The sequence below is a fragment of the Zeugodacus cucurbitae genome, chromosome 2 (genome assembly GCF_028554725.1).
Source record: "Zeugodacus cucurbitae isolate PBARC_wt_2022May chromosome 2, idZeuCucr1.2, whole genome shotgun sequence".
NCBI lineage: Eukaryota > Metazoa > Arthropoda > Insecta > Diptera > Tephritidae > Zeugodacus > Zeugodacus cucurbitae.
This window is the reverse complement of record NC_071667.1, coordinates 45,022,412-45,046,517: the sequence shown is the minus strand read 5'-3', so window position 1 is coordinate 45,046,517 and position 24,106 is coordinate 45,022,412. Positions and strand designations below refer to the sequence as shown.

At 36.0% G+C, this 24,106-nt stretch overlaps 1 protein-coding gene across 8 annotated transcripts in view; it reads right to left on the bottom strand.

Annotated features, from left to right (window-relative positions):
- The window catches only part of LOC105212429 (uncharacterized), a 442,313-nt gene that overhangs the window by 354,304 nt on the left and 63,903 nt on the right, over positions 1 to 24,106 (bottom strand). For all 8 annotated transcript variants that reach the window (XM_054229606.1, XM_054229600.1, XM_054229595.1 and 5 more), the window contains one exon: positions 17,968 to 18,007. The gene's annotated coding sequence lies outside the window, so the exon portion shown is untranslated. The remainder of the gene's footprint in view (positions 1 to 17,967; positions 18,008 to 24,106) is intronic.

Here is a 24,106-nt window from a genome sequence, read left to right as displayed (position 1 = left end):
CATTCTTCGGGAAAGAAAGCCCATAGAAAGTTTGAAAATCCGTACACATGCTTGGCACAGAAGTACATCATTAGAAGAAAAAGATTCCCTCTGAATTTATTTAAAATATCTGAGATTTTTACCAATATTCTCGGTTAGAAATTATTCATTGGCACTGAGCTTTTCATGTTTTTATAAAATTTTGTTTCGGTGTGTTCTTTGATTCCTATTTTCCATCGGTAATATCGGTTGAGTTTTTGACCAAAAAGTAGAAATCACGCCCATTTTTAGCATTCCAATTCAAAAGAACCTATTTGGGGCGGGGCCACGCCCACTTTTTCTCTAAAAAGTTACACCAAAATGTAACTCTTCCTATTGTGATCCTTTGTTCCAAATTTCATTTCCATAGTTTTATATTTATTTTTTAGTTATAACACTATAGCTTTTCGGTTATCCATTTTCTTAGCGTGGAAAATGTCCAATTTAGACCAAGTGCCAATGAACATGTGTACCAGTTTCATCAAGATATCTTAACTTTTACTCAAGTTATAGTTGCACAAACAGGGAACATGTTGCGATCGCAGGTTTCGTAGAATGACACTTATAACATAAAGAGATGCAAAATGTGGCAGCTGAAATTAAAAACATAGAAATACATTTGAGGGCGAGACAGGGATCACAACTTTTTTATAACTTAAATCGATGTATAAAAAAAATATACCACTCAGAAGGTCACTTGTAAAACAATCGTTTTAAAACAATATAACAACATATTAGTACATAAAAATTACTTTGTTATATAATATATACCTTATTTCTCAACATGCATTTTGATTTAAGCGGGTAAACACCATTTTATATTGGAACTTAATTTTTTGTGAGAGTTAATTTTTAAGCTAATGGCTCCCTTCTCTCGCTATTCGTAGCGTGTACGAATTTCAGACTTTTATTTTTTATTTTTGGCCTATGAAATCGACCACTGAGCATTGGTGCAAAAAAGAATCAAAACATTTAACACTATTCACTAGTTTCTCCTACGGAAATCCTGTCAGTTATTAGAGGGCGATGTCAGTCACTGTGTCAGCTATCGCTGAAGTTTTCCATTGATTCCTTTTCTACATAGTTCCCATGTGAACATATGTATGATAAGCAACAAAAATACGCATATTTACAAGTTAATATTGTGCTAACAAGATTTTCGTCTGCCAGTTGATAGTGGTGTTACCGCTAAGACCACTTTGATCATTTAAATGTAATCTCGAAAAACAACTTAAGTACAAACAATAATAATGCCATGCCAACAACAAGTAAGCGCAAAATTAAACCGAGCAGGACATACAAAAGTCAAGCCGATCTTGGCCAAGCGATCTTGGACTGCCACCCGTGTTCATAAGAACAGCAACAACATACATTCATAAACTTCAATGCCGGCGCGATGATTATGGCAGCCGATTGTTCGCGGGAGACAACGACAAACATGCGTAGACAAGCAAGCCTCTGGTTGAAGTACAAACGAATATGTAGATTCCTTTTAGATATCTATCCGGTAAGCTATTTAAATTGAAAACTGGCAGAAAACAAGTTGTGCCGATGCTATTCAAACTGAACCTACTGACGGCCAAAGCTATTTAACCACAAGGGGTCTTTTCAACGAGCATGCTTTGTACGAGTAAGAAGAAATTCAATTTAAGTGCAAATAGCTCGTTTTTAACAATGAAGCAGCGTGACGAATTCGGACATTTGCATAATATCATCTTGAAATTAGCGATCAAAAGGGCGGTAGGGAGTTTATATCAGGAATAGGAAATTGAGAATGGTGTGCGTATTCCTTTCACCGCGCGCATTGAAAAGTAAATTGAAATCACAACGCGTGGAGGCTTGAGAGTTTATGTAAAAGTGGTTTGGCCTTTCATGTGGGTGACGGAGCAGGAAGCACCTTGATCACAGAGAATTTGCAGCGTAAAAATGCTAAAATTCTTGTACGCATTTCCGAGAACGATGGTAGAAGGTTGTTGGTATTGCTCTTTTCGCTTTTGCTTCGTACGTTGTTATCGTACCCTGCAAAGTTCATTGATATCGTAGCTTCCCCATATTATATAAATATATTTATTTTACTTGAATTAAAATAACACTTTATGTACTTCATGTTCTACATTTTATAAATGACATATCATTTTGGGTTGATTTAAAAAAAAGTTAGGAGGTTGTCAACTCCTTATAATCTTAACTTACAAAAATTGGTAAAATTAGAACATTCTATCTCTTCTTTTGTTTTTGTTTTGGCCAATTTTGATTTCATTTTCTACTTCACTACAACATCTATGCAAAGCAAATAAAAATTATTTTCATACAAACATGTTTTTAATTCGGAGTTACTTCGTTGATGAGTAAAAACTATTAAGTCAAAATTCTGTGTTAAGTTTATACTATATGCTATAAATACATTAATAACAAATGACGTCAGCTTTATATTCGGCTTGAAAAGTGCGTCGTCATTAGATTCTTCACATTCACATTTTACATTTTGGAGCAGTATCTAAGGTATGTGAGTTATACAAAATCGATTTTGTGGCTCATCAGTATTCTTAAAGAAATTTGAATATGGGAAAAAAAACGGGTTCAATAATAATGCGACAGATACACAAGTACAGACACTGTTCTGAATATTAGAATGAAGACAAGAAATTCCTCTTAAAACAAATATGCAAATTGATAAAGAAATATCAACAATACAATTCATCTCTATAGCATTATATACTTGGAAGAATTAGAATTGTCTCTATTGAAATACTGAAATTTATGCTCAAAAGACGGGAAGCAATAATGTTGAAAGTCACCAATGCAGAAATTTATTAAGACAACAATAAAAAAATAAGCGAAATACCCGAAATTCGAAAAGAGAAACGCGTTGTAAAAGCAAAATCAATGTCAAAATTATGTAAATAACTATGGAAGCGTAAAAAAAACAAGCAACACTTTTGCACGACATTCTTGTCTTCAAGGCGCTCACTCAACTTTACACCAACATTTCAAATTATAACTATCCACACACACACTTATTTAGGTGTACATTTTGTAAATTTGTTTGACTGCCACGATTCATTTCCCATTGCCTCCGTGGCAATTATATCGAGCTATATGCCACCAACTCGACTGTCAAAGCGAATAAAACTCTTTGACGTTTTCTCGTGAGCATTATCCGACATTTGTTCGTGCAGCTTGTAAACATCTACCAAAAGTGTGTAAAAAATCGAAATGTTGTGATTTTCACCTTGCTGCTGACATTTGGTTAACGTTGCCGAAAAATTGTCGACATTGATCTTGAAAGTGCAAATAAGGCACTAATAATATGAAAAATTTTCATTTAAGTGTATATACAGTGGAACTTCTCTAACTCGAATCACCATAATGCAAAAACAACTTCGAGTTATAGAAATTTTCATTAAAACATACATTTTTCACAAAGCTGTAAAATATAGTTTTATACACAGTTTTATTTATGTATTTACTTCGCAAAATTTTTAGATACATACGTTAAAATATGTATTCTGGAATTTCGTTTGTTACAGTTTGCTATTGTTTGGCTCTTGACGTTTATATCCCATACCTTTGTTAGATGATTTCTGCAATCCATAAGTGTAAGATCATATTTTTTGTTCGCATCCGTACAATATAGAGGGACTCTTTTAAAATTCTGTCTCGATAGTAAAATTTTAAATTTTGTATTATGGCCTGACCAAAAAGTTCGATTAATGGAAGGAAATTTGACTTCTATTGCCAATTCAAGAGTTAGACTTATAGAAATTCGAGCTTCTAAGTGCTATTGCCAATTCAAATGTTCGAGTTATGGAGATCTTGGAGTTATGGAAGGTTCACTGAAGAATTGTCCAATGAAAGCGGAAATGCTATGAACAGAAAAACAAATTGAACATGAAATAGATTACATTAGTTAATAATATTTAAATAAATAATATTTGTTAACTAAAGTGAAGTAAATTAAAACAGAAGACTCTTATGAAAACACATTTGTATCATATTTCGCCAACCTAAAAATTAAAAAAAAAACAAGTAAGGAAGAGCTAAGTTCGGGTGTAACCGAACATTTTATACTCTCGCAATTTATTTATTTAACTTTATTTATATTATATAATACACAATTTGACCCACATATTCGTCATATATATTGTATAAAGTCCATTGAAAGTTGGAAACCATAATATTAGGTTAGAAGCACCGAGGTCCTCGTGTTCGATATATGGGGCCTTAAAAACCTATGGTCCGATTTCGGTGATTTTTAGAATGGGGCTGCCACACTATTAACATAGTATTTGTGCAAAGTTCTGCACCGATATCTTCACTAGTGCTTACTTTATATATTGTAAAGTAAACGATTCAGATCGTCTTCAAAGTTCTGGTATATAGGAAGTAGGCGTGGTTGTGAAGCGATTTGGCCAATTTTCACAACATATCATTGGGATGTAAGGAAACAATTACAAACCAAGTTTCATTGAAATCGGTAGAGTAGTTCCTGAGATATGGTTTTTGACCCATAAGTGGGCGACGCCACGCCCATTTTCCATTTTGTAAAAAAATCTGAATGTAGCTTTTATCTGCCATTTCTTATGTGAAATTTAGTGTTTCTGACGTTTTTCGTTAGTGAGTTAACCCACTTTTAGTAATTTTCAACCTAACTTTTGTATGGGAGGTGGGCGTGGTTATGATCCGATTTCTTTCATTTTTGAACTGTATTAGGAAGTGGCTAAAAAAACGACTGCAGAAAGTTTGGTTTATATAGCTCTATTGGTTTGCGATATATGTACAAAAAACTTAGTAGGGGGCGGGGCCATGCCCACTTCCCCAAAAAAATAACATCCAAATATGCCCCTTCATAGTACGATCCTTCATACCAAATTTTATTTACATGGCTTTATATATGGCTTAGTTATGGCACTTTATGTGATTTCGGTTTTCGCCATTCTGTGGGCGTGGCAGCGGTCCGTTTTTGCTCATTTTCGAAAGCAACCTTCCTAAGGTGCCAAGAAATAAGTGTGCCAAGTTTCATCAAGATATCTTAATTTTTACCCAAGTTACAGCTTGCACAGACGGACGGACGGACGGACGGACAGACAGACATTCGGATTTAAACTCCACTCTTCACCCTGATCACTTCGGTATATATAACCCTATATCTAACTCGTTTAGTTTTGGGTGTTACAAACAACCGTTATGTGAACAAAACTATAATACTCTCTTTAGCAACATTTGTTGCGAGAGTATAAAAATTGAGAGAATGATTAAAAAAATGTGTGTTTGCGATGTTTTCATCAAAAGTTTCTTTTATAGCGAAAATTAACATTACTTAAGTACTAACCTTGACTTCAACGCTTTGTTTTGGCTTTATTGTTTTGTACTACCGAGCAATTTGTCAGTTTTTCTTTCATTGTTTGTTTTGCTCGCGTGTTTGGGGGTCTTTATTGCGTCACTTAACAGAAAATTAAAACCCAAAAAAGCTAACTGTAAACGAATGGCGTTTTTGAAGTTAACCATACGACACTCTTTTAGGAATTTGCTTAGTCTTTTATTTATCTAAGGCTTCTAAAATAACTCCCGCCAATTCATAAGGATATAAGGTTTAAATTAAATGCTGCAATTTCTGAGAACACTCGCACTAATAAGCGAAACGAATTTCGTAACAAAGCATAAATTGCCAAGAATTCTTTACTTACCGCACTTGCAAAATTGCTTATGGTCTAACCAGCACCCAGTTGGCTTCGTGAGCTTTATATTATTATGTTTGCCCATATCTGTGAACACTAACAAAGCTGTTGCAATAAAGCGGAAAAGGTAAACCACATATGCACATACTTAGAAGCGCATAACAAGCGACCGCCGGCTGCCGTGCGAAAATTGGTGTCAAAGCAGTGAACGAGTGTCAACTGTTGGACAGCATAGCATAGCACAATACGACACAGGTGTTAATGGACAGACGAGTAACCAGAAAATGCTTTTGGTTGTTAAACTGATTTCATGTTTAACACAGAAGATTTCAACGGACCTAATTCTAACAATGACTGGGCGTACAAAAGCATATATACATATGTATATGCATATGCCAGCACTGAAGTGTTCGCCTCATCGCCTTTTATAAGTTAGGTGTATATCATAAAAAATAATAAATAATTATGCTTTAAAAAATTTGTAATTGTCGGATATCACAAAAACAAATTATCCATTCTTATACAAGCATACATACAGCATAAACAGATACATATTTGTAGATATGGATGTTGGCTGCCCGTGGCAATAAACGCAAACCCATTACACAAAAGCACAAACAATAACTAACAAAAAAAGTACAATAAAAACATGAGAAAACAATAAAAATGCTAATAAATCTTAATTTACGCAGAAATCTTTCATTTATTGGCAATTAAATACCTGACGGTAAAACATTTGAAAAAGACACATTTCATGACACAAACTGCGTTGTACGCACACATACACATAGAACAGGCAAATTGTTTCGATTGTGTTGAATATTTAATTAAGATTTTAGCTTTTAAAAGCCTCCTCTGTATTGTTTGTGAAACTGCTTGCTTATGTGCAAACAACTGTAGCTCAGTGCTGCCCATACTTCTTATGTGGTTGGTTCACATTTGTATATACGTGACGATGTAACCCTGAAATTACGCCTCCAAACCGGTAGTTGAATCGATTTTAAAACGTTTAAAAATATGAACGAAAAACTTGCTGAGCTCTTGCTAGTTCAAGATGTCTATCTTTTCAACACAAAGAGGGAGCTTTTAAAAGCTAATCAAATGATATAACCACAAAATTAAAAATAAAAAATTAATGTAAAATTGATATTAATAGAAAAAGAATTAAAAAAAAGTTAAAAATATATGTACTGTTAGTTAAAACGAGTTAGAAGCACCATATATATGCAAATATACATACATATTTTTCATAGATTTCGTGATATAATTCATTAGTATTATCTTTAAATCTTTATAAATCTAATTCATTAGTATTATCTTTAAATCTTTATAATTTAATTACGTTGATTCTACATATAATGCGCATCCATTCTACATAATTCTACACGAAATCGATTTTGCGAAAAGCTCTAGCAATTTGTAAGTACATAAAAGCTTTCTTTACAATTTTCTTCAATTTCAAGCTTTTCTGTTCTTAAATTTGTGTTTATTTTACAGAATCTTTCAATCTCAGCAGCCTTTTCTGTTGTGAACTTTAATATCCGCTGCACAGAAATTGTGAAAGTACATATACATAAGCCGATAGAATCACTTTTGGAGAAATATTAGATATATACGAGTTATACTAAATCGATTATTTACTAAATAGTATTGAAAACATGGCAGTGGAATGCGAAACAAATATGATATGTAGAAATTGAGTAGATACTTGTATGTGTATGTGTTCAAAGATGACGAGACGAGATTAATTTCCTCCAATAATTAACATAAATTACACTAAAGCGACAGGCGGTTTCCTCCAAAAAAGGCATATATAAGTATATGCATTTTATGTAATTACACGCTAGATTACATATTATATATTAGCTGCAACTGCAACGGCCTTTAGTACCGAACAACTCACTAAAATTATTCTAATCAAATGCTAAGTATGTTTAATTATGCTAACGTGTACCTAATTGGTATAACCAGACAAGCCGTTCAACCACTCCCAGCTCGCTCTACAATCACTTCAAGCGACTTCTTTTCATTGCCTTTTCCGTTGGGCGGTGGAGTTCTTTGATCAATTATACAGTGGATGCCATAATTGCCACACACTCGAAACTGTTAATTTGTTATAATTGAATGAAGTGGGATGGAGTTCAGATGCTATGAATTTGCAGCGAAGGAAAACAACCGAATGCTGCTGGAATTGTGAAAACCGACGTTGCAATGTGAAGCCGATATGTACATACTGTCAGAACAGAATGAAATAAATAAACAAATTGTGCTGCTACGGGTTCTGAAGAATTTAACTGAGAAAGTCTACTACAAATTGCTTCATAATAATATATTGAAATTATTAGGGGTAAATGGCTTTTAGTCAATCAAGCAACCGAATTTTAATGAAATCATAATAGCCATACACAAAAAATTCTAAACAAATGAGCCCTTTTATTTTTCGGAAGTCAACCAAAAAGGCATACTAATCAGAAAACTCAAAATCTCCAAGGCATTAAAAATCAAAATCAAAAAGCTTTCCAAAACCAGTGAATCATAAAACAATATTTTATGACGCGATTTTTATGATTTGACAACAGATTGGATTTGTATTCACCATTCATTCGACGATGGAATATTATGCGACTGCAATGATATCACACACATACTAACAGTGACATTCATAAAAATGGACTATTAATGTCCAAAGTCATCGTTCCTCTACTTTTAAATCCACCTGGTACATTTCACTATCCGATAGGCAGTGCACTCGCCACCGCCAATCGAATGTCATAACTGATTTCTTACAATTTATTTTGTCATCTTATTGGCGGGTAATTATCGTAAAACCTGCAACTAATGAATTTCTGCTTGTTTGGTTATAACATGACAAGACAAGCGCGTCCTTCGCACATAAATATTAAGCAAAGCAGAATTTTAAGTTCATGCCATTACAAAATTATTGCAAATGCTCCGACGTGAAGAGGCGATTAAATTCTGTTCAATGAAAACTAAGAGTAGACTTAAAAAAATATAAAAAAAAATCCGTAAAGTCTTAAGTTACAAGCGTTAATTGACATCAACGCATTTACTTAGCGCTCTTGACGATAGTGGACTGCGGTTTGGGAATTTCGAGATTTCTTTGTTCGTGACAAAGTCAGTGCAATTAAAAAAGAATTATCCGCAATTCCACAAGAATTTAAAAATATTTATACACTTATATATGTGCTGCCATAAAACCTACTTTTCTGTCTTATTAATGAATTGCGGTTAATTTTTGCTTTTAATAAATACTTCACTTGAACTTGTTTTACCATAATACCGAATAATGACAGAAATTTTAAATGCTTTCTGATAAGCATACAGACTTTATGCAAAAACTTAAACGAAATTTGAAATCAAAAATATGGAGATGAATAAACTTAAAATTATAGAGTAAGTAATCGAATACCGATGCCATAAATGTATGCAGAATTGTAAGCATTTATTGAAAAAGAGCGAAATTAAATGCATAAGCTGGCAGAAGTTTAGATTTAGATTTTTATGAATGATCTTTAGATTATGTTTAGGCAAGTTGGATCACCATCGCCGTCAACTTGTTTTTTGTATTTTGTATTTATTTTCGTTCTCTCTATGATGTTCTTTACTTTGGCTACTCGTCGAAATGTCTTATAGTTCACTTGAAGAAGAGCAATTGCCAGAAGATGCAAATAGTTAGATCAGTGAAAAAACAACAAAATTATCCAAAATTTTTTAATTAATATTTATATGTATTTATCTAATAAATGAAGAAGGAAATGTTTTTTTCGATATGGTCAGGGTAGTAATCTGGAATAATTTGAATAAACAAATGAAATACGAAATGATGAAATAAATTGGAGAAATCGAGACAAATGCTCTAAAAAATAAGCATTTATTTAATGAAAAAGGAAACAACATTTAAATATGAAATAATGAATTCGACTGAATATCAGAAATTGCAAAAGAAAACAATAACGAAGTGAAGGACTGCCCTAAGAAACTACTAAAGCTACGTATTTTCAAAAGTGGCACAATTATTTTCCAAGAAGAAAAGAGAATTGACGTCAGCAGCCAACCTTAATGCAACATGCCAGCTTTGGAAGTAAAAATAAAAAATATTAAAATATCACATGGATAATCCGCTGCCAGAAAGTATATTATTTTGATTGAAAGAGAGCAAAACAAAATACAAGAAATATTGTAATGATAACAGTAAAGTGACACATATAAACCGAAATAAAAACAATAACCATATTGAAGACGAAGAGAAATCAACTAACCCAATTTCAGACTACTGGAAGAAAATATGTGTAATTTTTTTCATAGAACGCCAGCGTGATTTTTTACATTGATACAGCAAAAATTGATGAGGCAGGGTGACTTACAAGGAATTAGCAGTCAAAGAGTCAGAAGTAGACTTTCAATTCGATGTATAATCAATTCAAGTATAATGAGGTGAGAAGTGGATTGCAATAACAAGCGGTAACTAATCGCGAGTGTTTGACAGTAGCATAGTAAAAATAATAAAAACAAAAAGGATTGGAAAATCTTGCATAAATTAACAATTTCATTTCGCACCTTGCTTTTATCTCTTTGTTTGTTGCTGCGCTTGATCCACGCCACTGCTTGCTATGCGGACCCATATCCCATTTGCTAGCCAAATGTAGTAGTATGTCTTGAAGTTTTTGTTGCTCACCCGTTACTGTAGCGAATTAGAAGTACTAGCAGCGAACGGCCTCTGTGCAAATGAACGTGCGCCAGTTTGCACGTGATGTCATCATTTCCATCAATTAACTGAGAAAACAACAATAATATAATGGAAACAAACTAACGCTGAACGGCGAGCTAGCAAACACCGAGACAATTGACTTTTGCAGTTGCAATTACTGACACGCCTCTGGCGATTGTCTAGACTATTCTCAAGGGTTAAAAATATTTTAATTCCTACATTTTCAAATTAACAAAGTACTATCTAGTCGAAAACGAAGCTTCAGGTGAAGTGCGTTTAGAATGCCAAAATTCCCACTTTTTATAGCCCACTCGGCTATGCCATGAAACAAAATTTATTATTTCAAACTTGACAGTCAGGTAGGCACTCATTGTCGCATAAAGCACGTGTTAATTGAATTTTAAATATTCACTTTTACGATACACTTCAACATACATTTTTACTCTACAAAATTCTACGTCATAGCAGAGAAGGCAGAGATAGACCATATATGATAACATCCACAATTTTGTAACAGAAGAGGCGTGAATAAAACAATGAATACGAATGAAAAATCACAAAATAATATTGTATGGAAATATATTTACAATATTTATAAAATAACGATTTCTAAAACAGTTGCTGCCTCATTGAATATGCACCCAAGCGAGAGAAAGAGTAAAGTAATTGATTGTGATTGCATGAAACTATTTGTTTATATGTTTTTGGACAGTGGTGTAGACAAGAGGATCTGTCGGACATCCAGAAGCCCCTATAAACATTTCATACCAAAGCTGTTATAAAGGTAGTAATGTCAGTCGACTATGAACAAGAAATGGCAAAATTACGAGACAATTTATTATGAAATCAATCTCCTGTTCGGTCAGTAACGGAATCGTAAGTAAAATACACGATCTTAGTATTTCGCGTTTATAAGATTTCAGAAAATATATTCGTGGAACTATCATCAGACAAGTAGTTCCAAACAAACGCTTTATTAAAATAAAATAATGTCAGCGCTCATAAATGTGTTTTTATATTTATCGTTTATTGTTAAAGGAATTTACATACATGTAGAATAATCTGCCATCGGGCAGAGGATTCTACGGTTTTCCGGGACCCATTGGCGATCCGACTAAAGTAAAACTCGTATTCTACAACTCGTTACTTCATTACACTTTATTCAATGATTTATTAAACACTTAAAAGTTCTAGTGGCAAAGTTCAATAATTATAAAAAGACTGTGTGCTCCCGCGTGCGCGGTACAAGAGCAAGTGAAACTATTCTATGTACATATGTAAGTAAGTAATCTTAGAAATTATGATGGCCGCCGGTTACAATTCACTATTCGAACTATTATATCGAAATTCGCACAAGTGGTTGCCATCTGTTATGCTACGACTTTAATTGTAACTTATAACTCTACTTAGAATCCCACAATCGGCCGTCCTGAAAAGTTATTCGCCCTCGAATAGCTAGCCCCACTTCTTCATATTCTCTGCTACTGTAGTGGTCTTGTTCGGTCCTTCGTGGTTCCCTATTTTTTCTACTTCGTATCTTCCGTGTGGTAATTTAGTGACAATCTTAAACGGTCCGAGAAATTTAGGTCTCAACCTCATACTAACCCCAAACTGCGTTCGTTTAATTGCAACTAGATCGTTAATTTCGTAATAAAAGTTTCGATTAGTGAACCTACGTGATCTATGTGATATGTTTCTAACGGTTCTTGAGTCTTATCGATTGGCGTCAATAATCTTTCTTTTTTCCCCCTCTTTGCATCTGTGATGATACACTCAATGCATGCCTTAACTACCCTTTGTACTTTCTCGTACTTCTTATACTTCTTATATAATAATTTTTACTTAGAAGCACTTCTAGCTTTATAAACTCTATGCTAACTTTATAAACTCTTCCTCCATACCCTCAAATAAGACTAATAACTCCTTGATGGGATCGTAATATACTAATTCATTTCTTATGTAAAACTCTTCATATGGTGCGTTCTCTAACGCTTTCTTTACTACCTTAATCCAATCGTCTTGTGATTGGGCTTCCTTCAATCTAAACTTTAGCGAGTCTTCGATCGATAAACAATATACCCGATTAAGTGCATCTACATGTCTCATTCGAGTACCGGATCTGTGTTCGACTTCGTAGTTGTACTCCTGGAGGAACATGGCCTATATTTAAGCTTTCCCCGACTTGATCGTCTAAGTACCTTTGGTCTTCATACGACACACGACGTGGCCGTTGATACATTGGTTGCTCATCTTTCAAAATTAATTTCATATCGACTGGCACATTAATGGTTTCCGAGGCTGATAATTATTTATCAACGTTTTGACGAACTTTTCATCGGATTCTTCTAAATGTGGCAAGTCTACTCTATCCAATTTATTATCCATCTGTATTTCTATTCCGCTCAAAACTTTATATTCGCTTCCATTGCTGAAGCCTTCATTAGGACATTCCGTATCCTCCCTACTTATGTGGATCTCTTTCACTACCACTTGTGGACTAACCTTATCTTCACACACTTGCTCGGCTGAAACAATCTCACTCACTGAGATTTCAGTTTCATCGCCCCCTTGGATAAATTTACTTCCAACCTCTCTTATCAGCAATTCCGGATTACCCTGATCTTCGCACACTTGCACGGCCGAAACCCTCTCACTCCCTGAGATTTCAGTTTCATCGCCCCCTTGGATAAATTTACTTCCAACCTCTTGGATAAACTTACTTCCAACCTCTTTTACTATCAATTCCGGATTACCCTGATATTCGCACACTTGCACGGCCGAAACCCTCTCACTCCCTGAGATTTCAGTTTCATCGCCCCCTTGGATAAATTTACTTCCAACCGCCAACTCTTTGGCACCCGTGTTCACTAACACTTCCTCATCCTTATAAGGTTTTCTAAATTCCTCACTACCTTTTCTAAATAATAAGTCCACTTCTCTAAGTATATCGTTTCCTAAGATTGCCGCGTATGGTATATCTTGCACTCTCACTACGTCAAACTTGCCTTTCATTGTCACACCTTCTACAGTGACCTCTGCTACAATGTTACCCATGGTTTCAATCTCGCCTTTTCCTATTCCGTACAATCGTTTTTTCTCTTTGCTGAGATTAATTTCTCCTAATCTCCTAAAAGTATCGTACCTCAACATACTCGCACAGCATCCCGTATCTACCAATGCGCTAAACGTAGTCTTATTAATCACCGCGTTCACGAAATAGTAGTCACCTTTTCCCACAACGTTTTGGTCATCTACTGTGTTTATACACTCATTTTTCACCGCCCTGACTGGCTGTGGCACCTTGCACTCGTGGGCATAATGGCCCCTTTCACTACACTTAAAACAAATTACGTTGTTTGTTCCCCCACGTGGGCATTCTCTCGCTAAATGACCTTCCTGATTACAATGGTGACATTTCTTCTTGACTCTGTCTTCGGTACCACGATGTACCCTTAATTTTTTCATATACTCGGATTTGCTCTTTCAATTCCTTCAAACTACGCGTTTGATACAACACACTTTTATTCATTCTACTATCCGGTATACCCTCTACGAAATACTCTATTATACTCTTTTCATCGAGCGATATTGGCTTACCGATTTCGATGATGGAGTATAAATATTCATATAAACTTTCTTTCATTTGTTTACGCCTATTCCTTAATGTTCGATGTACCTCTGCGGCACTCAACTTCTCACCGAACTCATCGAGTAAAGCTGTCTTTAAACTATTCCAATTTCTGATTCCTACAGCCCCTCGCACAAACAGCTTGGCTGCACCCTTCAGCAACTGTTTCCCATATACGAAATTCTGTAAATCGTTCCACCCTACTGTCTCCGCAACTTCGTCGAACTCTTCAACCCAGTGGTACACGTTATAGGTACCATCTCCATAAAAACTCGATATACTATCCTCGACATCACGCAACGTAAATAACACCCTATTTATACTTCTATCCTCTGTAGTGTATAACGAATTCGCCGATTCGTTATCACTTCCAACCTCATCTACCTCATCTCCAAAAACCATATGTTGCAACAATCTCATTTGCAAATCCTTCTTTCGGCCAACTACGCTCAAGTTCAATTCCCTCAACTTCTCCCTTAGCACGTCAACAGTCATACCCTTTACAGTCTCGGCGTCCATCTTACAAAATGTTTCTTTATAAACTTATCAGTATTCTTATATTATTTAGCGATAATATGTGTACATACTATTTAATTACATTCAAAACATTGCTACTACGCGTATATCTATTACATTATACTGTGTATTATTTACAAGTTACAAAACTATTTGATTTATATGTACATGTACAATTGTAACAATGTGTATACATAAATATGTCAAAGGCTTATCTATCTGTTCCGCTTTGCTGCCACGCCTGTTGCTGACCGCTGCTGTTGCTGTTGACCGCCGCTGATGCCTGCTCCGCTGTTCTACTATGCTCTCTCTCTCTCTGCCGCCGATTACCGCTTCTATGTAAGCTTCATTGTACTGCTTGATGTTTCGTTCTCCTTTCGTTGCTGACGCCTTTTTCTTATTGGCGTTTGATAGAGGTTACCGTTGCTGTTGACCGTTCACTATTATGTACACTTCGATGTACCCCTCGATGTTTCATTTTCCTTTCGTTGCTGACGCCTTTTTCTAATTGGCGAAACTGCTTCCCCTTCGTTCTAGTACTGCTATTCCGATTTGACGACCGTTGCGATAGCTGTTAGAATTGGCGTTCTAACGGTATCGACTACTGCATCCTCGCACTGCAGGTACAGTTTTCCACTATCGACATCTGCGACAAAAGTTCGCAGATTTGGTTGGAATTTTGCCAACCCGTTTCTTAATGTCCGAAACAAAAGATCACCGACATTCCGTCGAATAAACACTTAACCAATTCACTGTTCAATTTATCTTTATCACGCTGCTCCTGGGCCATATCGCTTATATGCCCGTTCGCAAATTTCGTTGGGATTTCGCCAACGCACTTCTCAATTTCTGAGTACAAAAGTCACCGCCGTTCCGACGAATAAACGTTTAACTAATTCACTGTTCATCTTCCTATTGCCCTTTATCACAAATGTCACTGGGCCATATCGCCAATATGCCCTTTCGGCAATTTGGTTGGAATTTCACCAACGCTCTTATTATTTTACGCGTATAAAAGTCACCGCCGTTCCGACGAATAAACGTTTAATTAATTCACTGTTCGTTTTCCTCTTGCATTTTATCACAAATGTCACTGGGCCATATCGCTAATATGCCCTTTTGCCAACCTGGTTGGAATTTCACCAACACTCACAAATGTCGAACTCGCGCTTGGGCATCCCGGTCGAGCCCCCAATTTGTAGAATAATCTGCCATCGGGCAGAGGATTCTACGGTTTTCCGGGACCCATTGACGATCCGACTAAAGTAAAACTCGTATTCTACAACTCGTTACTTCATTACACTTTATTCAATGATTTATTAAACACTTAAAAGTTCTAGTGGCAAAGTTCAATAATTATAAAAAGACTGTGTGCTCCCGCGTGCGCGGTACAAGAGCAAGTGACACTATTCTATGTACATATGTAAGTAAGTAATCTTAGAAATTATGATGGCCGCCGGTTACAATTCACTATTCGAACTATTATATCGAAATTCGAACAAGTGGTTGCCATCTGTTATGCTACGACTTTAATTGTAACTTATAACTCTACTTAGAATCCCACATACATATATTACCCAATCTGCATTCGACGCTTTTTCCTAAATAAGAAAACAAAAAAGCAATGAAATAAAATATGTGTGTTGTAATTTGAATTCAGTCATACACCTGGTTCCCAAGCGTTCTAACCGCCACACAGAAAATTAGTTTACAATTCGAATTACAAATCGAAGTATGTAAATGTCATGATGATCAATGAGTTTGAGTTAATAATGATGTTGATTATTGCGATCCACCACATTAAAAACAACATTATAATGATCGATGTAATTACAACAACATCGCCAAATGATTTGATTGGTAATTCAAGATCGAACGATTGAGTGATGCCCTGAACACATAGACGACAAGCGACGACCGACATCTGTCAAATATTAAAATACACGCATTCTTATGGGCACAGCTTTTTAGACAACAACACGACTTTGCGATAGAAGGCTTGAAGTCACTGTCGCCAAATTACAAATGTTTCTAATTTTACCGACGACAATGGCCGCTGTAGAGCTGCCACTAATATGCGAAATGTAAAATTTTTCAAAGTTCTAACAAGTATGACCGTTTTTTGCCAGCAGAAGCGTAAAATAGCTTTGATATATCATTTATAATACTAATCGATTATTTAAAACAAATAAATCGACCTATTTTTATATTTTTTGCACAAATAATTTCACTTTAAACTAAATATTTAAATTTTATTGAGGTGAAAGATTTTATTACGGCAACAATGAAATTGTTGTTTGATATGTCTTTGCCGTCTTCAAAATGTTCAAGACGCTGGCTTCAAAGCGACATTTGTAGCCAGCCGTCTTGTCGTCGTGTTTGTGTTCAGAGCATGAGGAGGTGGCATTGCGCTGCTCACCGAATTAACATGGTCGGCCAACTCGTCGCAAATGGTACGGAAAGAAACCGTTAGAACTGTCAACTGAGTGTCAGCTGAAAGTAGGAGTAAGATTGTGAATGAAAGAAGAGCATAAACCGAATTAATTGATGAGAGTACCTCTTGTCTAGTAGTCACTAAATGGAGATGAGCTGAGTGGAGCTGATTCGAGCTAAGCTGCGCTAAAACTATAAACTACCGCATTGAATTGCAACATAGTTAAGTGGCATGCTACGAAGGGCCAAAAGTAATTTGCTCGCTCACGTTACGCGTGACATAGCCAATTCGACGCTGGCTGGTTGATGTGGTCTCGCCACAAATACAAATTCTATTATTGGCTGTGAAATCACGGAAAAAGCTGGTAAACAAAGAAAATAAAAACCCACAATAAAGCAAATGCAGCGACTGTGGCAGTGAATGGTTTTTATAGTGCAAGATGCTGCCTCCAATTCAATTAACCTGGTTTGGATAGACCCTGGCCCGAATGCGCGTTATGTGCGGTAATGCTTAAATTACTCAACTGAACAGCGAAAACGGGGCCAGCAACGCAGCGCGCTTCTTACCGCCTGGTTTGGAAACATTCAGGAACATTTTAATAATGTTCTATTTTGTTTTTCCGCATTTTCACGTGTTCAACTGTACTCTGTGTTTTCCCGATTTGTTGATAACATCTGAACCAGCAATTATGTACATATTTGAGAACTTGTTCATTTCGTTTGCTTACTGGTTTGGTCTGCTCTTTAGCTGTAAATATACATACATATGTAATCTGAAGGGTTCTTTGCAAACTTCTGACAAACATTGCTTGACTGGGTTAAAAGAAAATTCGCTGTTTCCGATAAATTTTTAGAAACAATCAATTTTTCGAAAATATTTAAATGAAAGGTAGACCTTACTTAGGAAACTCTCTCATTCAGTCGCATAGCATAGCGTCGATAAACAAATATTTAGATTGACTTACCTTTACGTTGATATATTGAACCCTCAAGAAATAGAGAAACCTGAAAAATTAAGAGAAAAAAAAATAAATTTATTAAACAAATTAAAAAAAGATGTATTTAAAATATATCAAATAATTGAATGTAAGTGAAATATGATATACATACTTATTTTATCATATATGGTCATATCGCAATGGTAATGAAAAGTTTTTACTGTGAGTGAAATAGACACTTAAATAGTAAATAGAAGTAATATTAATAAAATAACCAGGAGAAGGAAATAATGGGATAACCGCAATGACAACATGTGGCAACATTCACTTTCCCTAAGCACGCCATACCACGTCCGCATTTAAAATGAAATGTAAAATTTAAAGTAAGACGAGGACAAGGGATATTGCAGACACAATAACCACACAAGGAGAAGGTGTGCAGGCTCAGTGTGTAGCCTGTGTTCTGCAAGTTGCTTTTACTTTCAAGCAGCGGCGGGGAGAAGCCGCGCTGCCCCTTTTCGACATGTGTAGCATTCAGCTGGGTCAGCTTTAATAGGTGCTTAAAGCATAACAATCAGCGCTAAACTCAGCTAGCAAACGGTACGTAGTTCAATTCTTTCGTTTTGGTGCTTGCTAATAGTTGGAGATGGCGCCTTAGAAAAATCATTAGCGCGGCTTGCGTTTTGCTTTTGCAGCTTTTAACCTTTAATGTCTTTTTAAATGTCCACTTTTGCAATCGTTATTGCGCAATTAGGCAACACAAGAGTTGAAGCTGCAAATCGTTGCTAACACTTTCGGCTAACTCGGGCAACGGCAGTATTCAAGTATTACTGTCCCGTAGATATAAGCTACAAATACAACAATTGTTTTTACCAAAAACGCACATTGCATATTCGAGTCAAAATGTTGCTTTTGTGGTTGGTACGAGGCGCAACTGTCTATAGTTTCTGTGTGACGCTTCATTCGCGCTACGATGCCAAGATTAGGTAAAATACAGTTTTTGCCCGTCGGGCTTTAATTGTTCAAACGCGACACTTTGTTTGGCAAATTTCAATTGTCAACCACGATCGTGCCCAATTTGCGTAAGCTCACACACACATATACATGTCATTCACAAAAACACTAATGTTGTTGACTGTTGCATTTGCGGATGATGGCCATTTAAATAGTTGGAGTTTGAACCGGTTTTAAAATTCAAATAGAAATGGAAATTGGAATTTTGTGTGATTTTCCCAGGTTCAGGGAGCCGCAGATACAATAACAACAAGAACAGCACAGTGCCCACAATTTGTTTATCTTCGACGGTTAAGTGCCACACAATCGTGATGAGGTGTCCGCAAGCCATCACTTTAAATTATTGAATTCAAAAGAAAATATTTCTTTGCTGTGGGAAACTCTAAAACGGGCATTGATTAATCACAGCCCAAACATAAATTATATTTTCGAACCAAATTACATCCCTTCATGGTTTTAAAAGCTTGAAAAGAATGCAACCTTAAATGTATATACTAACCCAAGCAAAAAATTACCGCAAACGCTCGAAGACAGTTGAACAAAAACCACATTCTTTGTGCGCTCCCTACACGCTCATTCAATAAGCATTCATTCATTCATGCTACTGTTGCCCTTTTAGCGCCAGGCGTGTAGACCTTTTGTAACATGACACATCCAAAACAACTGAAAACTTGGCCAACAACACTCAATGCCAAAGTCAGAAGAGCAACAGCAGTTGAAAAAAAACAAACACCAACAGCCGTGAAAAACCACTGAATTTGCCGCAACAATAAAGCAAATCGCTATTGCAATAATTCACGCGATAAAAATCTCTCATCGCCAGCGACTGTTGGAGTTTTATTTTTATTATTGTTGGCATTGCACTTTTATTGCTGCCAGGGAAAAAACAAATAAAATTAGTTGTAGTTGTAGTAATCGCAGAAAGTGTAGATCTAGTGATCTAGTAGTCGGCGATGATTAAGGCTCAGGGGCCGCAGCTATTGTGGTAGTTTAAGTGTTGTTGGTTCCCTAGCCGACACCGCAGTAACATTGTTAGCACGAAACATATTACATTTATGTGGCAACATTTGTTTACTCTCCCTTGCTCTTCGTTTTTCATGACCCTCAGCTAGTTCGACTGAAAAACACCATATTCTTCCCTCGCTTGATTTCTGTTAAATCGCAGAGGCAAGTTAAAGTTGCAGTTCTGCGCTCTACGTGGGGCAAAGGTTAAAAGAGATTCAAAAAACAATTGTTGAGGCTTTGAAATGCCGCTACGTCATGAGGTACACAAATTTTGTCACTTGAGTCATATTTACATACTATTGGCTGTTGTTTGTTACTGCTGCTGCTTACTTTAATATTATGTGCATATGCTTTCGCTTTTTATCTGTTGTTTAATAGCGATCGTTGTTGCCAGCATTCGCTTGTGCCCCACTTTCAAGGCAAATAACATAATAAAAGCACACTTTTGAACGACTACTGAATTGCAGCGAGTAGAATTATAATAAGTCTATGTACAAACGAAACCATAACTAAGCTCTACTTCATAAACTCTTTATCTATGAGAGAAAATTCGCTACTATTTATTATTGCTCTGAAAATATAGCTAGGTACATAGTATATCAAAGTATTTAAAAAAATTTCAGTAATGGAAAGATATAAGGTAAAATTCTTCAATACGATGAAATATTGACCTTTATGTTTTGCATCTTGTAATAAGTACAGTAAGTAAGGCCTTAATTGGTAGTACAATTCATTTATTTAACCCTAGATGTATGCAAGAATGAGTAAAATTTTAATTGTGGAAATTAAGAGTTTTTCTTATATCTTCTAAAGTTAGAAATTCTAATTATGGATCATACCGCATAATTATGCGATCGTATGTTGCCGCTTTAAAATAAAAGTATGGAATGAGAAACCACACAAATAATAATATGAAAGCACAAATAAGAACAAAAAATCGAAATTTAATAGCCGAAAATCGTAGAAATATGCGCGATTGATTTTTATCATTGGGCGTACATGTCATGCATAGCGCAAGGAGTGCATGAACCGCAACGCAGCCAAAGAGAGTCAGGAAGGGGAGTAGGAAACCGAAACCAAATATAAAATAAAACAAGTAAGGAAAGGCTAAGTATTTGTGTAAAGTTTTATTCCGTCATCTTCATTGGTTTCTAATGTATATACTATAAAGTGAAACAATCCGATGAAATTCAAAATTGAGTTTTATGGGAAGTAGTAGTATTATAACCGACGTTCATTAAAAGCGGTCGAGTAGTTCCTTAGGTATGGTTTTTGATCCATAAGTAGGCAACGCCAAGCCCATTTTCCATTTTTCTTTTGCTCACACCCAATTTACCAAAAGAATTACATCCTAATGCCCCTTTCTAGAGCGATTAATTGTAGCAAATTTTACTGTTATTGCTTTATTTATGACTTAGTTATGGCACTTTATAAGTTTACGGGTTTCGCCATTTTGTGGGCGTGGCAATGGTCTGATTTCGCCCATCTTCGAATTTAACTTTTTTTATGGTACCAAGAAACACGTGTACCAAGTTTCATTAGGATATCTAAATTTTTACTCAAGTTATCGCTTGCACGGACAGTCGGACAGACATCCGGATTTCAAATATACTCGTCCCCTGATCACTTTGGTATATATGACTCTATATCTAACTCTTTTAGTAGGTGTTACAAACAACCGTTATGTGGACAAAGCTATTATACTCTCTTAGCTACTTTGTGGCGAGAGTATAATAAAATATACACAGTAAACGTAGAGTAAATCGTAAAGAACCCACTAGGCAAGCGCTCGCAAAGCGTAAGACAACAAAACTGAAACTGGACACAAAGCTACGGCTTGATCGATCGCTCTGATTAAAAATGCAACACATTTCTGTGATCTGTCCCAGGCATCAGAGACGTCGACCGCGTCTGCGACATTGCCGCAGATACGCTACATTGCATCTAACGCAGTTCAGTTTGCAATACAATAAGGTACGCTTGCGATGTTGGTGTGCCGCAGCCAGCTGTTCAAATTTTTCTGAAGTGAAATTAACGTCTGCGACCACATAACCGCGTGAAAAGCATTAACAACAACACATTAATATCATTATAGTACTTCAGTGACTGTTGCATGCCACGCTTCAATGCAGACTCCAAAGCATTCCATAAACAGTTTCTTTACACCACACATCACTGGTGGTAAGCAAATATAACCCTTTTGAGAGAAAACCGAAGTTTTACATATGTATCATATCAGTATTTTTGTATAATGCTGAACAGGAAGTCAAGTCGTACTAGTGTTAACTAACAAGTAAATGAGATATTTGCTCTTCGACCACTATACTTCCGTTAGTTGTCTTGTATAATATGGACGTTGTGGAATTGAAGGTGTAATTATTTAGATATGGGATGATTAGTCAACAGCTCCGACAACGTCACTATCGATGCGTCTATCTTCAATATAACTAACGTTACTAAAACAATCGCAACCGACGTAAAATACAATAATCGTTTTTTGACATAAGTTGGAAAATACATAAGTAAGAATATGGTTAAGACCACAGAGTTTTTTGCGTTCAAAAAATACAGATGTTTCTCTTCCTTACTTTTATAAATTTGTTTATAAATATACAATAATAATTGTGTAAACGAAGAATTAATTACCTCCACAAACAAAGCACATGTCTCGTGTTTCATAGTCCTACCCACACCACCCCCTCCACATGGTGAGCCCATGTGGTTACGTGGTAGTACATTAACAGCAGCTGCTGTATATCTTGCTGTAATACACACTGCATCAGCAGATGTTGTTGGTTTTGTAAATAGTTCACTCGCTGCTTTCGAGTTTATTTTACAATTAATGAAATTCGATCTTTTTATTAAGCTTTTATTTGTACGCATTCGAAGTGTGTATTGACATACGCTTACATAGTGAGCCACAGCGCCATTGCAGCCGCAGTAACTGAACGATAGAAATACAAACACACACACATTTGTCATCTGTATTGGCAAATATGCTCCTCGACTGAAATTGTAGCCGCAGACATGGCAAATACAGAGAAGAAATGCGGTGTTTAACTCGGCGAAAAGAAATTCAGAAATTGCTTTCGTTTCTTCTATTTGCTGCTTTCTTAGGCTTTTCTTTTACGCTAGCCTTTTGTGGCTGGTTGCGTGCTAGTGTTGATGTTGGTTTTACCTCCAATGCGCGTGCTGTTGACAATTTTCTATTTACTCACGCCATTTAGTCACACACATACATACACAATTACCCAGCCTGTGGCATACACAATCGTCACACTATTCAACGCACAGAGCGGTGCACTGCGGTGACAACAACAGCGCTGCGGCAACTGACGACCGTTGCATGCCACGCATCGTGCTTACGAGTATGTCGCCAAGCTATACGCGACTATGCCACTATTTGTAACGCCACTGCGTGAGTTGCATTCATTGAACTCCAGCCAGTCGACTTGCTTCAGACAAGTAATGGCGTTTGCCACTTATTAGAAGAGGACACAATCAAAGAAAACAATATATGAAAGGCAATAAGAAACAATGTTTTGTTTTTGTTTTTGTTGCGGCGTTGCCGCCAATTGCTACATGTTGCATAGTACAATTTTCCTTAACTGCTTTTTTTGCAAATAGTGGCAAGTTGCACAGCTCTCCAACGCACTATGTTGCCTTATTTTTGCACACGCACATACTACGATATGTTTTGCAATTTCTCATCTCGCGCTTTACGCTTAACGACTATTCACTCGTTTCACTTAAACGTTGGCAATTGATTGTCCATTGAGCCCCATTAACCTTGATAAACTAATGGTTATTATGTACATATACTCATAAATATATTTTAATGGAAAGTGGTATTCGAAAAAGACTCGAATCCTGTACTTACTTACACAGTTGTGCTGTGCAGAAACTAATAAATTTGCCATGCGATTCTTGTGTCATAATACTTCCTATTTAGACCAAAGCTTTGATGGTGCCTATGAAGAACTACACGAGTTAAGTTGTGCGAGTTTTGACTATGCAGATACGGTTGAACCTCCATAATTTGAACTCTGGAATTGGCAATAACTCCAACGAACGAAGATATCAGACCTTTTATTTTTTTTTTGCAAAAAATTGAAGATGATCAAAACTTAATGAAAACTGATTTCGA